The 14898-nt window shown below is 37.0% G+C and overlaps 1 pseudogene; it reads right to left on the bottom strand.

The window, feature by feature from the left end:
* Positions 1-354: 354 nt before the first annotated feature.
* LOC105518917 lies at positions 355-978 on the bottom strand (annotated as a pseudogene).
* Positions 979-14898: the final 13920 nt, after the last annotated feature.

The raw sequence follows: 14898 nt of genomic DNA, 5'->3' as shown, positions 1-14898 counted from the left end.
CGGTGTGTGCTGGGGCCTCTGCACATACAAGAGACAGTTGACAACAACTGTTCCACAAGAAACAGGAAATCTTATTGCACAAGTCACTAAAAAACAAACTAACTGCTGTAGCAATGAGAGGCTCCATCCAGACTGTTAAGTATTTTGAAATGAGAACTGTTTCAACAACTATTTAGCATAATGTTTAAGAACAAAATGTACATACAACATTGTACTTTATATGTGTATTTTATCACATGGTAAGGAATGCTGAGGTGCTTCATCTATGCAACAAATTGAAAATTAAAACTTTCCATTTCTATATTTGTCAATATACAGGATTCTGAAGGTGGATCTTAAACTCAGGGTGATAAATCAGTTATCAAGGAAAGCCACATAACCCGTCCGTCTGGATAACTGCTGTTCACTGGGGATTGGGTGAACTGGAATTGGCTCTGGCAAGGGAATAAACTTGTTAAAAGAAACATCTGGGGCCCTTGCAATTGACTTTCTGGGCACAACCATTCTTATGGTGGGGTCAGCTTGCCATTCTTGTTTTAATATACTTTTCACAGCCTCTTCTACACGACGTCCAACAAAGGCTGCAAAATCATCAGCCATTATTGAGGTACACACTTGAGAGGGCAGGGCAAAGGCTCATCTCCTTGTTGTATCTCTAAGTGCTTCCATAATTGACTGGAACATCTTAGGCTACTGGTAAGCACTGAGGGTTGTATACATCCCAAGGAAATCTCTATGCCAGAATTTTTTTCCTACTGAGCAAATTCTCCCAAGTTCAGAATTTGCAGGTTTTATAGCAGGTGGTATTCTTTACCAAAGATATCTTGGGTTATTCATGTCGTTATGGAGCAAATAAAAAGCTAGAAGCTTACCATACACTGGGGGTGCAGCAGTTCCTCCAAAAGCCTGGAACTCTTGGCTCTGATCCAACAACTTTCTGAACCTGAAATCACTTTCCTTCATCGTTGCCACTGGCATCTTCCCAGCCTGTCTTGCGGCCACACCTTCCCAACAGCCAGACCCCAAACTGTCCCCCTTTTCCTATATTCTTAGTAGAAAGTACACTTATCTTAAACTTGCATGCCTCCATGGGAGTAAATTTACAACTTAAATTTGAGGGGAAAATGCGACTCGGTGGCTGACAAGATGGTCGAATAGGAACAGCTCCTGTCTGCAGCTCCAAGGGAGATCAATGTAGAAAGCAGGTGATTTCTGCATTTCCAACTGAGGTACCCAGCTCAAATCATTGGGACTGGTTAGACAGTGAGTGCTGCCCATGGAGGGAGAGCCGAAGCAGGGTGGGGCGTCAATTCAGACTACTCAGGTAGTTTGAAGACTTCAGGCTCAAACTACCTTGGAAATAATCTGAGAGAGTTCACTTACAGAATTACAAGTTTATTCTTTTGTCTGGTTATTAGGAAGACAAAATACAATGCTGTAATACCTTAATTCATTCTTGATACACTATGTAAATTCTTCACTCAATGCCAGAGTAAACTTTTTTGAAGAATTTATTGGGTGAATCCTGGAATCAATGTATATTCAGTGCACTTCTTTTTCTTGAACATTCCAGATCTCGAAGGCTAGCATAGCTTCAGATGTAGCTCATCTTTTTCAGGGCCAACTGTGTGCTCAGTACCATGCTAAGTGTTTTGCATTTTAGTCTTTTCCTTTAAACTTCCCACACACACTGAGGTAGATCTTTATATTCTACAAATAGAGTCGTTGTTTAGCATTCCTACACACAGAGATATTCAGTAATGTTTACCATGCTATAAGAAGAAGGCAGACTCGGGAAATAAGTTAAAATCAGAAAGGGACGTATCAGATGATTACCCATTGTATAATCATTTACATTCAACTGCATGACACATTTTTGAAAGGTTTCTAATTAATTGAAATTTTTTTGAAAATATTACTCTTTGTCTAGTAGTTATTAGAGAAAATCACTACCACACTCTTCAATTTATACCACTTTGATGTATACCACAATACAGTGCACAACTAGGTACTCAAAAGTGTTTCTGATAAAAGTCATTGAGGTGAGAATATTGAAATAGAAGAAAGTAAAGTTGAATCAGTCTCCACAAACTAGAAATGAAGATGAAGAAGAGGCAGCATTAAAACACAAAACAAAATGGCACATTCATGTGTTCTAGTGCTGGCATTTACCTATTCTTGCCTCTTTGGATATAGATTATGAATTATTTTATTATTATTTATATCAAGAAAAGAATGTCCATAAGATGGTATGAATTTTTCATAGCAATAGACAGCATCTAAAACTAGGATTGTGCTTTTCGTAAAGGTTGTTAAAATCAGCATTACGAATAGATACCAACTTCTTTGATAAAACTTAAGAAATTTTCAGGCGAGAAGCAACAGCTTTGTTTATTTGTTTTTTGAGATGGAGTCTCACTCTGTTTCCCATCCTGGAGTGCTGTGGTGTGATATTGGCACACTGCTAACTTCACCATCCGGGTTCAAGCGATTCTCCTGCCTCAGCCTCTGGAGTAGCTGGGGTTACAGGCACCTGCCACCATGACTGGATAATTTTTGTATTTTTATTAGAAATGGGAATTCACCGTGTTGGCCAGGCTGGTCTTGAACTCCTGACCTCAAGTGATCTGCCCACCTCAGTCTCCCAAAGTGCTGGGATTACAGGCTTGAGCCACGGTGCCTGGCCGCAACAGTTTGTATTATCTTAATGTCTGTGTTACACAGGATAAGAAAAAAAAAAATGTGAAAATTGCAGTGCTTTGCCTTATTAATTAAATATATATTTTAAATAAAATTCAACTTTCTAAAATAAATAATTAGGGACATTTTGAGTTAGCTAGGTTTATAGCAGTGTTGCAGTTGTGGTATCAACCTCATCTATTAGGAAAACCCTTAATTTTTTGTATAAAACGTGTGATGCCTCAGTGCCTCAATTTTTTTTTTTAAGTTTTTTAAGAGGTGGAGTCTCACTACATTGCTCAAGCTGGAGTGCAGTGGCTATTCACAGGCATGATCATAGTGCATTGCAGCCTGGAACTCCTGGGCTAAAGTGATCCTCCTACATCAGCATCCTGAGTAGCTGGAACTACAGATTCGTGCCACTGTACCAAACCCAGTGCCTCCATATTTTAGCTAAGAGTGAAATCTCAGTATATATTCTCAGTGATTGTGGGGGAATGTGCACATACATGTGTGCATGCATGAGCAAGGGAAGGAAATGGCTAATGAAAACAGAATTGTCTATCATTAGTACTGTGGTAACATGAAAATATGAATATGCATAGATTACAAACAGGTATAATTGCACAGTTATGAGTGAGCATATTGATAAAAATGTCAAATCTGTGTAATTAACGGCACGTTCCTCATGAAAGAGTTTACAGGAGGTGACAAACTGAATTCTTTGTTATATAGGCTGTTTTCCCAAGTTTTACGTGGTAGTGTCATTCTGATTTTGAATTATCTTTAATTTTTAATGTTAATCCTCTAAAATATATTCTTTATACCTTTCTTGGATACAATTTAATTATAATCCATAGAATTCATTCTTGGAAAAATATTTCCTTTTATTTATATAGGCTCATGTTTTTTACTATTTTGTTTCCTGAATCTATGCTACAAATTGACCCCTCATGCATATTTTTCTGCAGTGTAAATTGATTTTCAGAACCTCTATATCTATAAAACCGACTGGTTGATATGTGTCTTTAATTGTATTCAGTTTCTTGAAGCTTTGGCGATACGTACTTAAAATTAGGTATCATTTTTGATATGATATCAAAATTAGGTATCATTTTGAAATGATTTTTTGAAATGTGAAAAATAACTAGTTAAAAAATATATTGTGATAGGAAATCATATTATAATCTTGTAAATGTAGCAAAAATTAACCTTTATGTAGCCCAGTGGTTTTTTGAATTGTGATTCCCACATCAGCAACTTTAGCATTAATCGGGCACTTATTAAAAATTCAAATTGCCAAGTTTTACTCTATACCTACTGAGTAAGAAACTCTGGAAGCAAGGAATGTGTATTTAAAGTACTTTCAGTGCATTCTTATTCACGATAAAGTGTGAGAACTATGCTCTAAAGTGCTGGATGAATAACCTGCTCTCTTCTACCTTCCATTGACTCTCTCTACTCAGATAAGTTAACTAACCAAATATGAAAACAATGATTTTTAAATTTGGCACCTGAATTGCCAGGTCAGAACAGTAAATTTATCTTCCTGATCTGTGCCAGGTTAAGAAAAGAAGTTTCTTTCTTGGTTGAAAAAAAAAGACTGGATGTCTCCAGGCAGGGAAGCAAAGTGAGAAATCTGCTTTGCAGCCTCTTCAGCCAGTCAGATGCCTGAGCCCCCAGTAAGACTAAAAGCAAACCTATGTTAGAATCCTGGGGAATATGGGCAACATGGCTGACTTGACACAGTCAGGTTGAAAGCTGCCACTGAGGGACCACGATGGCTGGCATACTCAGATTTCAGAGGGAAGGTACAAAGTCATTTTACAAATGAGCCGGAGTGACAAAACATTATCACCTGGAAGGGTCATCTAATTTATGGAAATGGGTACCCTCCTCCTCCATCTATCCCAAACACATCTCTTTAAAACAGCAACTTTCTTTGTACCGTGCCCATTCCCAATCCTGCCTCTTGTTTGCCAGTTTATGATGCAGAATGTTACAATGTTACTTGGCACTGATAAAATGTTATTTTTTTTGTGCAGCCTTTTACACAGAGGTAGCCAGGCTGGTTTCCTGGAGAAGGGACTTGTACATACATTCCTTTGGTGCTTTTCGGTTGTTTATATCAGAAGTTGTTGTTTTTATTTGCAGATTTTAGATCAAATTCTAGTCTCTTTCTGGGCCCTCAGCAGTTTTGTATTTCTAGGCTCTATAAAATATATAGTTACTCCAAAAAACCAGTCAGCTCTGCTTTATCTCTGATATATTAATAGATCATCTCAGAGATGATGGGAAACTATGTGTGTGGGACAGAAAGCTTTATGTTTTAAATTTTTTTGCTCAGAGGACTATGCTATGTAGACAATTTCAATAAATTTACACTAGACATTCTGTGACAACTATACAAGCTATTTTTCAAAATTGTAAAATTTCAATTTGTCACAATACTTGTAGATTATAGTAATCATTTATTTTATTGGAAAGACTAAGAGTTGACCAGAAACTCTTTACCTCTATCCCCATTCTTCCTTCATTCTACTACATATTTGTAAATAAATAAATAAATAATATATTCATGTACAATCTTATCTTTTTGAATAAAAAAGAAATAGTGGAATCAATCTGATGATTCGAAATCTTACAGGGCTTTAAGATTACCAGTCTACATATCCAATGCATTGCATAGGTTATAGATAGACACATAATAGTGACTATTCTAGACACTGAGGAGACAGCAGTGAGCAAATAAAAATCAGACAAAAGTCACTGCCCTCAAAAAGATTAAATTGTACTGGAATAAAATATTTAATAAAATAATAAATAATTATATTATACTGTATATTAAATGGTGCTAAATTTTACAGAACAAAAGAAATCATCTCAATGGGGGTTGAAATAGGGGTGCAAGTTGCAGTGTTAAATAGGATGGTCCCTATAGATTTCACAAGGAAGATACTATTTGAGCAAATCATGCAGGTAGCAATCTCAAATGAAATCCGTAAAAACTCTAAAACACACCTTGTAAAGCATTTTGTTAGTTCTAAATTTTTATTTGACATTTTTTTCTTATTAAGCTTCTTACATTCTCTATAGTTTGAATATTCCTTATCTGGAATGCTTCAGACCAGACACGTTTCCATTATTGGTCCATTCTTACATTGCTATAATGAAACACCAGAAACTAGGTAATTTATAAAGCAAAGAGGTTTAATTGGATAATGGTTCTTCAGGCTGTACAGGAAATATGATACTGGCATCTGCTCAGCTTCTGAGGTAGCCTCAGGAAACTTTCAATCATGGAGGAAAGCAAAGGAGAAGCAAGCCTGTCTTGGCACACATGTTTAAGTAACCATATCTCATGAGAACTGACTCACTCACTATCATGAGAACAGCATCAGGAGATGATGCTAGACCATTCATGAGAACTTTCTCTCAATGATCCACTCACCTCCCACCAGGCTGCATCTCCAACATTGGGGATGACAATTTGACATGAGATGTAAGTAAGGACATAGATCCAAACCATATCATTCTGCCCTGACCCCTGCCAAATCACATGCCCTTCTCACATTTCAAAATGAAATCATGCCTTTCCAACAGTACCCCAAAGTTTTAACTAATTCCATCAGTAACCTAAAAGTCTGCAGTCCAAAGTCTCATCTGAGACAAGGCTAGTCCCTTCTGCCTATGACCCTACAAAACAAAAACAAGTTAGTTACTTCCAAAAAACAATGAGGGTATAGGCATTGGGTAAATACTCCCATTCCAAAAGGGAGAGATTGTCCAGAAGAAATGGGCTACAGGCCCCATGCAAGTCTGAAACCTAGCAGTGCAGTCATTAAATCTTAAAGCTCCAAAAGACTATCCTTTGACTTCATGTCTCAGATCAAGGGCATACTGACACAAAAGATAGGTTCCCAAGGCCTTGAGCAGATCTGCCCCTGTGGCTTTGCAGGGTTCAACCCCCACAGTTGCTCTCAAGGGCTAGTGTTGATTGTCTTGGCTCTTCTGGGTTCATAGTGCAGGCTGTTGGTAGATCCATAATTCTGGGGTCTGGAGGATGGTGGCCCTCTCTCACAGATACACTACTAGGCAGTGCCCCAGTGGGAACTCTACGTGGGGGCTACAACTCCATATTCCCCTCTATTCTGCACTCATAGAGGTTCTCCATGAGGGCTCCACCCCTGCCATAGGCTTCTGCCTGGGGAACCAGGCTTTTCCATACATTCTCCAAAATTTAGGCACAGACTCCCAAGCCTCAGCTCTTGCACTCTGTGCTCCTGCAAGCTTAACACCACGTGGAAGTGGCCAAGGATTATGGCTTCTTCCTCTGAAGTATCAGTCCAAGCTGTACCTGGGTCACTTTTAGCCATGGCTGAAGCTGGAATGGCTGGGATGCAGGGAGCAGGGTTCTGAGACTACACAGCACTGTGTGGCCCTGGGCCTGGCCCATGAAATCATTTTTTCCCTCCTAGGCCTCAAGGCCTGTGATGGAAGGGGTTGCCAGGAAGGTCCCTGAAATGCCTTTGAGTCATTTTCCCTATTGTCTTGGCTATTAACATTTAGCTCCTCTTTACTTATGCAAATTTCTTCAGGCCACTTGAATTCCTCACCAGAAAATGGGCTTCTTTTTTCCTACCACATGACCAGGCTGCAAATTTTCCAAACTTTTATGCCCTGCTTCCCTTTTAAACATAAGTTCCAGTATCAGGTCATTTGTTTGCTCACACATAAAAGCATACACTGTTAGAAGCAGCCAGGCTACGTCTTGAACACTTTGCTTCTTAGAAATTTCTTCTGGCAAATACCCTAAATCATCACTCTCAAGTTCAAAGTTCCACAGATCCCTAGAGCAGGGGCACAATATAGCAAGGCTCTTTGCTAAAGCATAGCACAAGTGATCTTTACTCCAGTTTCCCATAAATTCGTCATTTCCATCTGAGATCTCCTCAGTCTGGGCTTCATTTTCTGTATATCTATAAGCATTTTAGTCACAACAACTTAAAAAGTCTCTAGGAAGTTCCAAACCTTCCCTCATCTTCCTGTCTTCTTCTGACCCTCTGCATTCCTCCAATCTCTTCCTGTTATCCAGTTCCAAAGCTGCTTCCACATTTTTAGGTATCTTTATAGCAATACCCCACTTCTGGTATCAATTTTCTGTATTAGTCTGTTCTTGCACTGCTGTGAAGAAATACTTGAGACTGGGTAACTTATAAAGAAAACAGGTTTAATTGGCTCACAGTTTCACAGGCTGTACAGGAATGCGGATGCTGCTATCTGCTTGACTTCTGGGGAGGCCTCAGGGAACTTTCAATCATGGTAGAAGGCAAAGGGGAAGTAAGCATGTCTTATATGACCAGAGCAGGAGGAAGAGATAGATGGGGAGGTGTCGTACACTTTTAAATAACCAGATCTCATGAGACGTCACTCACTCACTATCTTGAGAACAGCACCATAGTTCTCATTCATGAGAACTCCACTCCCACGATCCAATCACCTCACACCAGCCCTCATCTCCAACATTGAGGATTTTTGACATGAGATTTGTGTGTTGACACAGGTCCAAGTCATATCATTTTTAATTTTGGGTATTTCAGATTTTGCAATATTTGCATATACATAATTAAATACGTTGGGGATGGGACTCAGGTCTAAAGATGAACTTAATTTACTTTTCATATACACCTTATAAACTTACCCTGAAGGTAGTTTTATAAAATGTTTTTAATAACTTTGCATGAAACAAAGTTTTTATTGTATTTTGACTGTGATCTGTCACATTATGTCAGGTGTGTATTACTCCACTTGTGGCTTAATGTCTGAGCTCAAAAATTTTTGAATTTGAAGCATTTCAGACTTTAGATTTTCCAATAAGGGATCCTCAACCTGTAGAAGGGGAAATCTAGTTAACTGTCCTTTGAGATTTTCCTATATGAAAAATAGGAAAGAACAGTGCTTCCCAACCAGTATTGACATTTGGCCAGATAATTCTTTGTTGGGAATCCAGCGGAAGTCGGGGGTGAAGGCCTTTCCTAGGCTTTATGGGGCGTTTTGCAGCATCACCGGCCTCTACCACTAGATGTCAGAAGTACGTAGTCTTGGCAATCAAACATTTCTCTAGATATTGCCATATGTGCTCTGGGCAACAAAATTGCTCCTGGTTAAAACCCACTGACCTGTGTCTTCAGACCTTCAATGACTTGGAAAGTAAAAGTGGGCTAATTTAAGATGAAGCTGGGCTCATCCAATTTTTACCTAGAGAAGGATATTTCCAAACATTGTGTTTCATGAGGTGTTAATAGATGCTTAGTTTGTTAAATATATGACTATATACCCCTCTTCCACTTCTGTAAATTTTCAACTACCATTTAAGTTATTTAATAAACACTTATATTGGATTTACTTTAGGTCAGAAATTATTCTATCAATTTTGCTAATAGTAGTTCATTAATATTTATAACAGCCCTAAGAGGTAAGTGTATTATCCTAACTTTACAGATAAAGAAACTGAGGCATAGAAAGGTTAAGCAACTTTCCCAGGGTCCTACAAATCATATAACAGGGATTCAAACCCAAGCAATTAGGCTCCAGTGTATTTTGCTCTTCATTATGCTCCTGCTTCCTATCTTGACATATAACATTTGTTAATATTTAGTATTAGCATTTTATTTATTTAAAAAATTATTTCCATAGGATTTTGGGACACGGTATTTGGTTACAAGAGTATATTCTTTAGCGGTGATTTGATTTGTGAAATGGAGTCTGAGATGTTCTGCTTTAAAAGATTTAGCAAGTTAAAAATAAATGAAAATTGTGCCCTGTGAAATATGAGTTTCAGATAAATGAGAAATCAATTTTTAGTCTAAAGATGTCCCATGGAATATTTTGGACATAATTATATTAAACAATGATTTGCTGTTTATCTGAAATTCAAATTCCACTGAGCACCCTGTAATGGATCCAGCAATCCTAGCTTTAAGGAAAATTGTTAAATATTGTTTAGGCCAGTTTTCTCAACACTAATTTGAGCAAGGAAGCTTTTTGATATTAGAACACCTAATATCACGTGGAAGTTCTGTGGGGCTTTAGTCTAAGGACAGTGGGAATGCCTTTCAGCTAGAGAGTGAATAGATTATTAAGGGTTCATTCCAAACTACAGTGATCTCTCCTTTGAACTCCTAGAGACAAATAACAATCTATGCCACATGAACATGATTCAAGCTTAAGCATCAACTGTTTTCCTAACTAATATATCCACTCCTTAATGACAAGAACTGGGTATCATCCTTCTTCCAAACCTTTCACTGAACATAATATTTGTTATTGGAATAGTATTTTGTCTGAAAGATGATTGAATTCTAATACATGATTTATAAAGGAGCCTGTTATGTGAAATTGCTAATCTAAGGATCCACAGCAAATGGACATAATTAGTTGTAGAGTATCTGTGTCACTTTCTCAGGCTGATACATCTTCATTCCTTTGCTACTGGCTTTCTGTTTTCATTTATCTGTATTATTTTTATTTCATCTCCTTAAAGAAATACAACAATTTGGGGATCAAGCTTTTCTTTTCCACATTTGATGATGGCAATACTTGAGGAGTCATTGAAGCCATGTACACTTCCTTATATTCACGCAGGTCACATTACACAGCGGTTGGTCATTTTATTGTTGTAATTGTTCCTCAGTTTGTGAGAGGGAAACAGGTGTCTCTCACTTGTCCTGAGTGTAATAATAATAACATTGAAAAACAAAAAAGAGTCACTTGGGACAGCTGTATTTAGGGAAAAGTTCTCAAAAAATGAATAATAAAGTATAATTTACTTGATAACGAATAAAACTGATGACCTGGTAGGGAGCTACATTTTTCTACGGCTGGCGTAGTCAGCTGTGTTAAGTTTATATTCCTGTATCACAATCCTTAAAGCTCAGAGGAGAGACACTCCATGAAAAATGGGAAAATAAGCACTAGAGTCATGTAGAGAGCCTCTAGCAGCCTGGACTTAATTTTCTGGGTGATTTTTCTATTTTGAGTATTCACTATACGTTTATCTTTTTTTCCTACAAAAGTTCTCATCAACTTTTTTATCTATTCATCTGGACTCTAAGAAATACATTAAAATGAAGAACTTATTCTCTAAGTGGATGCCCAATCGCTATTACAAAGTATGGCAGGTTTAACAAACAGGCTTAATAAAAGTGGTTTCCACCTTGCTTTAATAACTGGAGAGGTCGCTCATGTCCTTGACTAAATAGCAGTTCTCCTATCTTTACTTTGTAGTTTATACTATTATGTTCTATGTACTGATAAAGCTTTTACTATTTACATTTTGAATACCAGCTTTTTAAATCAAAAAAATCAAAATCCTTTTTCCTGTGTTTAGTAAGGATGCTCTTATTTAACCAATAGCCTATGCTTCTAGTACTTGCCCATTTAAAATTTTATTGCCAATTAGGATTTTTCAAACCTATCTACTAAATTCCTGCATGACGGTGCACCTATTTAAATTCTGAGCAGAATTCAGATGCTGTTCAGATGTAAAAATATATTACCGGATTGAAATTGATTTCCAATTCATTTACCACTCATTTTTGTAGCAAATGAGTTAAATAGGAAAAAAAAATCTGATGAATCGTTTGACAGTTTCCTCTTGCATACACTAAAACATAATACACTTCCACTACTTTTGGGCTATTATGGACCTTAACATGCAATGTGACCTTGGTCTGAAAAGCATGTTTGGTTAGCACAGAAACTTAATCATAAGAAGTCATAAGTAGAATCCTTCTTCTTTATGGCCCTTTTTCTAGGACTAGGAAATTTATTGCTTGTGGGACAGATAGGATATGAACAATGGGCCAAATAGAGTCCAGGGTTATCTCATCCATGTTAAAACTGCTGCTGAAAATCGATGTGACCTCTGCTACACTGTCATCCCTGTTCCCACCCTCTGTGTCCTATTTGTCTTTTGATAGAAGCTTAGATCCGTGTGCTGTCTCTATGTGTCTCTCTTGGGCCAGATTATCAAAATGAATCATTGCCTGCATACCTCTTATATTTCTATTTATTTTCCTGGTGTTGACTAGGTCTGATGAAATATGATTCTTTCTGTGTTTGATCCTCACTGCAGCAAGCAACACCTAATTCAGCTGTGTCTATCTCTTTAAAGAAGAGTAATACTATTTTGAAACTCCAATTTACTGTACAGCAACATTATAAACCATAGACCATGCAACCTGTCTTCATCGTCAATAGTAATTTTCCTTTCAGCCAATTTAATGGCATTTTTTTCATCTTCAAATAGAAGACTTCTAACAAATTTAATGTAGTTATAATTTTGTTTTGTGCATACTAAATGTATTGCTTTCCTTTTCAGCTATCTTGTTTGTAAAGTAACCCTCAGAGTCTCACCACTGAGGTTATACATATGTGTAGGTGATATGTAACAATGAATCCATTATTTTAAGAACTCTGTCCTTGACACAAAATATTTATTCAGGGAAATGATTATATTGTCTCTGAATCAGCAGGAAGTTAATGTTATAACTTTGTAGCACTTCATTTTGTAATAATAGCTTTTCCAGGCTACATAAATTAATACTTGAAGATTTATAAACATCAGTATGAAAGTACAGAACCTTTCCAGCTGTTATAAATATTGATATATCATCATTATAAAGTAATTCCATCCACTTAATGCATTCATGTGGAGAAGGAAAAAATAATACTTAAATATAGACATCAAATAATGCAACTGAAGCATAGCACTGTGGTTGTTGAGAAATGTACCTTAGAAAGCTTAGAGCTGCTGCCTAAGACATGTTTTAATAGTGTTTTTATGAGATGATACTTCAAATGAAACCATGTAGCTGAATAAGGTCACAGAATTTGTCATAATGTGTTGATTCTCTCTGGAACAGTTTAACTCTTCTAAACTTACCACTGACTTTACCAAAAAAAAAAGTAGAGACGTAAATGTCTTGTAAGAGTTTAGGGTTAATTTTAAATAGTCAGAGTTACATAACTAGAGTATGAAAATAAACTACAAGTGAATTGTAGAAAACATTTGCATCTGTGAACAAAATACTGTTTTTAAAGCTTTACTAAAAAATAATTTCTGGGAAGTTATTCTCATAGCTTTCTGTGCTAAAGAAAATTAATAGAGATGGGGTTTCTCCATGTTGGCCAGGTTGGTCTCGAACTCCTGACCTCAGGTGATCTGCCTGCCTTGGCCTCCCAAAGTGCTGGGATTATAGGCGTGAGCCACTGCGCCAGATATGGTATTGGAAACTATCTCCAATGCAACAATGTTGAGAGTTGTGACTTCATGAAAGGTGTTTAGGTCAGGAGAGCTCCGTCTTCACGAAGGGATTAATAAGCTATAAAAAGAGCTCTCAAGAGTGAGTTCACTCTCTCTTGTGTGTCTGACTTGTGCCACATGAGAATGCAGTGAGAAGGTCCTCGTCATATTCTAGCGCCTTGATATTTGACTTCCAAGCCTCAAGAATTGTGAGAGAATAAATTTATGTTATTTATAAATTAAAAAAAAAAGAAAATTAATGATATAGTTCAGGCTTTTTATTGAATTATTTAAGGTCAATAAACAAATGCTCTTTTTAATATTTGGATTCAAATGGTGTGAAACTGTTGACTCTAATATAATCATATAGCATTTTTAAAATTGCTGTTGCTTTGGAAAAATAAAAAATGTAAAGGTGATATATACTAAGAACCTTTTATTCAGAGATAGTACTAAGTAATCTCACTGAAGTTTCCCACAAATGAATGGCACAACTTCCCACACAAGAAATTCCACAGCAAACGGTAACTGTTAAATTAATGGGACTCAAGACTCTGCACACTGCATACATAGGCTGCTTGCAATTGCAAAATGGAGTCTTAATATATGACAAATCCATATTCCAAACCTACAGGAACCAGAACCAAGAGACCTTTTTTTGTTGTTGTTTCCAAACTGTGTGAAATTGGTTATGTCTAGATTTAAGCCAAGTCTTTTTTATTGAGTGAGTCTCATTAGAATATATGGAGTCACTGAATTTTTTTTCTGACCAGAGAGATACGTATATTTTAAACTTTGCCTGTGCTCTCTTGATGCAATTAAGATACTCCAGTGAGCAGCGTAACTGTGTGAGGTGCTATGATTCACCCCATCGTGCACTGCTGATGAACCCAATTAAGAGTAACTGAATTTGTTTCGTTAACATCCCAAGATTACCTTTCAGTGGCAGTTTCTTTTTACATATGCATTTACAGAAGAAAATTTATCTAATTCATACAGGTCATATGAAAGATTGTCAACCAGAATAACCAAGTACTCAGGGTTCTCAAAGTAGGAGGGGATTCCCTTGATAATTAGGTATATCTGTTTGAAGTAAATATAAAACATATTTATAAACAAAAATTATATTCATAGCTCTTTATTGAGTAATGAGAATATTGAAGAATACAACATAAAAATAAAAGAGGAGAATAGGTGTAACTTGTGATTTTATGTCATACGTGTTATTTTCTGATAAGGGATATTCCATGAAATAAAAAGTAACACTGGACAACAGGTGCTGGAGAGGAACACTCTTACACTGTTGGTGGGACTGTAAACTAGTTCAACCATTGCGGAAAACAGTATGGTGATTCCTCAAGGATCTAGAACTAGGAATACCATTTGACCCAGCCATCCCATTACTGGGTATATACCCAAAGGATTATAAGTCATGCTGCTATAAAGACACATGCACACGTATGTTTATTGCGGCACTATTCACAATAGCAAAGACTTGGAATCAGCCCAAATGTCCATCAGTGACAGACTGGATTAAGAAAATATGGCACATATACACCATGGAATACTATGCAGCCATGAAAAAGGATGAGTTTGTGTCCTTTGTAGGGACATGGATGCAGCTGGAAACCATCATTCTCAGCAAACTATCTCAAGAACAGAAAACCAAACACCACATGTTCTCACTCATAGGTGGGAACCGAACAATGAGATCACTTGGACACAGGAAGGGGAACATCACACATCGGGGCCTATTGTGGGGAAAGGGATAGCATTAGGAGACATACCTAATGTAAATGATGAGTTAATGGGTGCAGCACACCAACATGGCACATGTATACATATGTAACAAACCTGCATGTTATGCACGTGTACCCTAGAACTTAAAGTATATATTAAAAAAAAGTAACACT

Source organism: Colobus angolensis, unplaced genomic scaffold, assembly GCF_000951035.1.
Source record: "Colobus angolensis palliatus isolate OR3802 unplaced genomic scaffold, Cang.pa_1.0 Scaffold331, whole genome shotgun sequence".
In the NCBI taxonomy this organism is placed as follows: Eukaryota; Metazoa; Chordata; class Mammalia; order Primates; family Cercopithecidae; genus Colobus; species Colobus angolensis.
The sequence above is the reverse complement of the archived record's forward strand: the minus strand, read 5'-3'. Positions and strand labels throughout refer to the sequence as shown.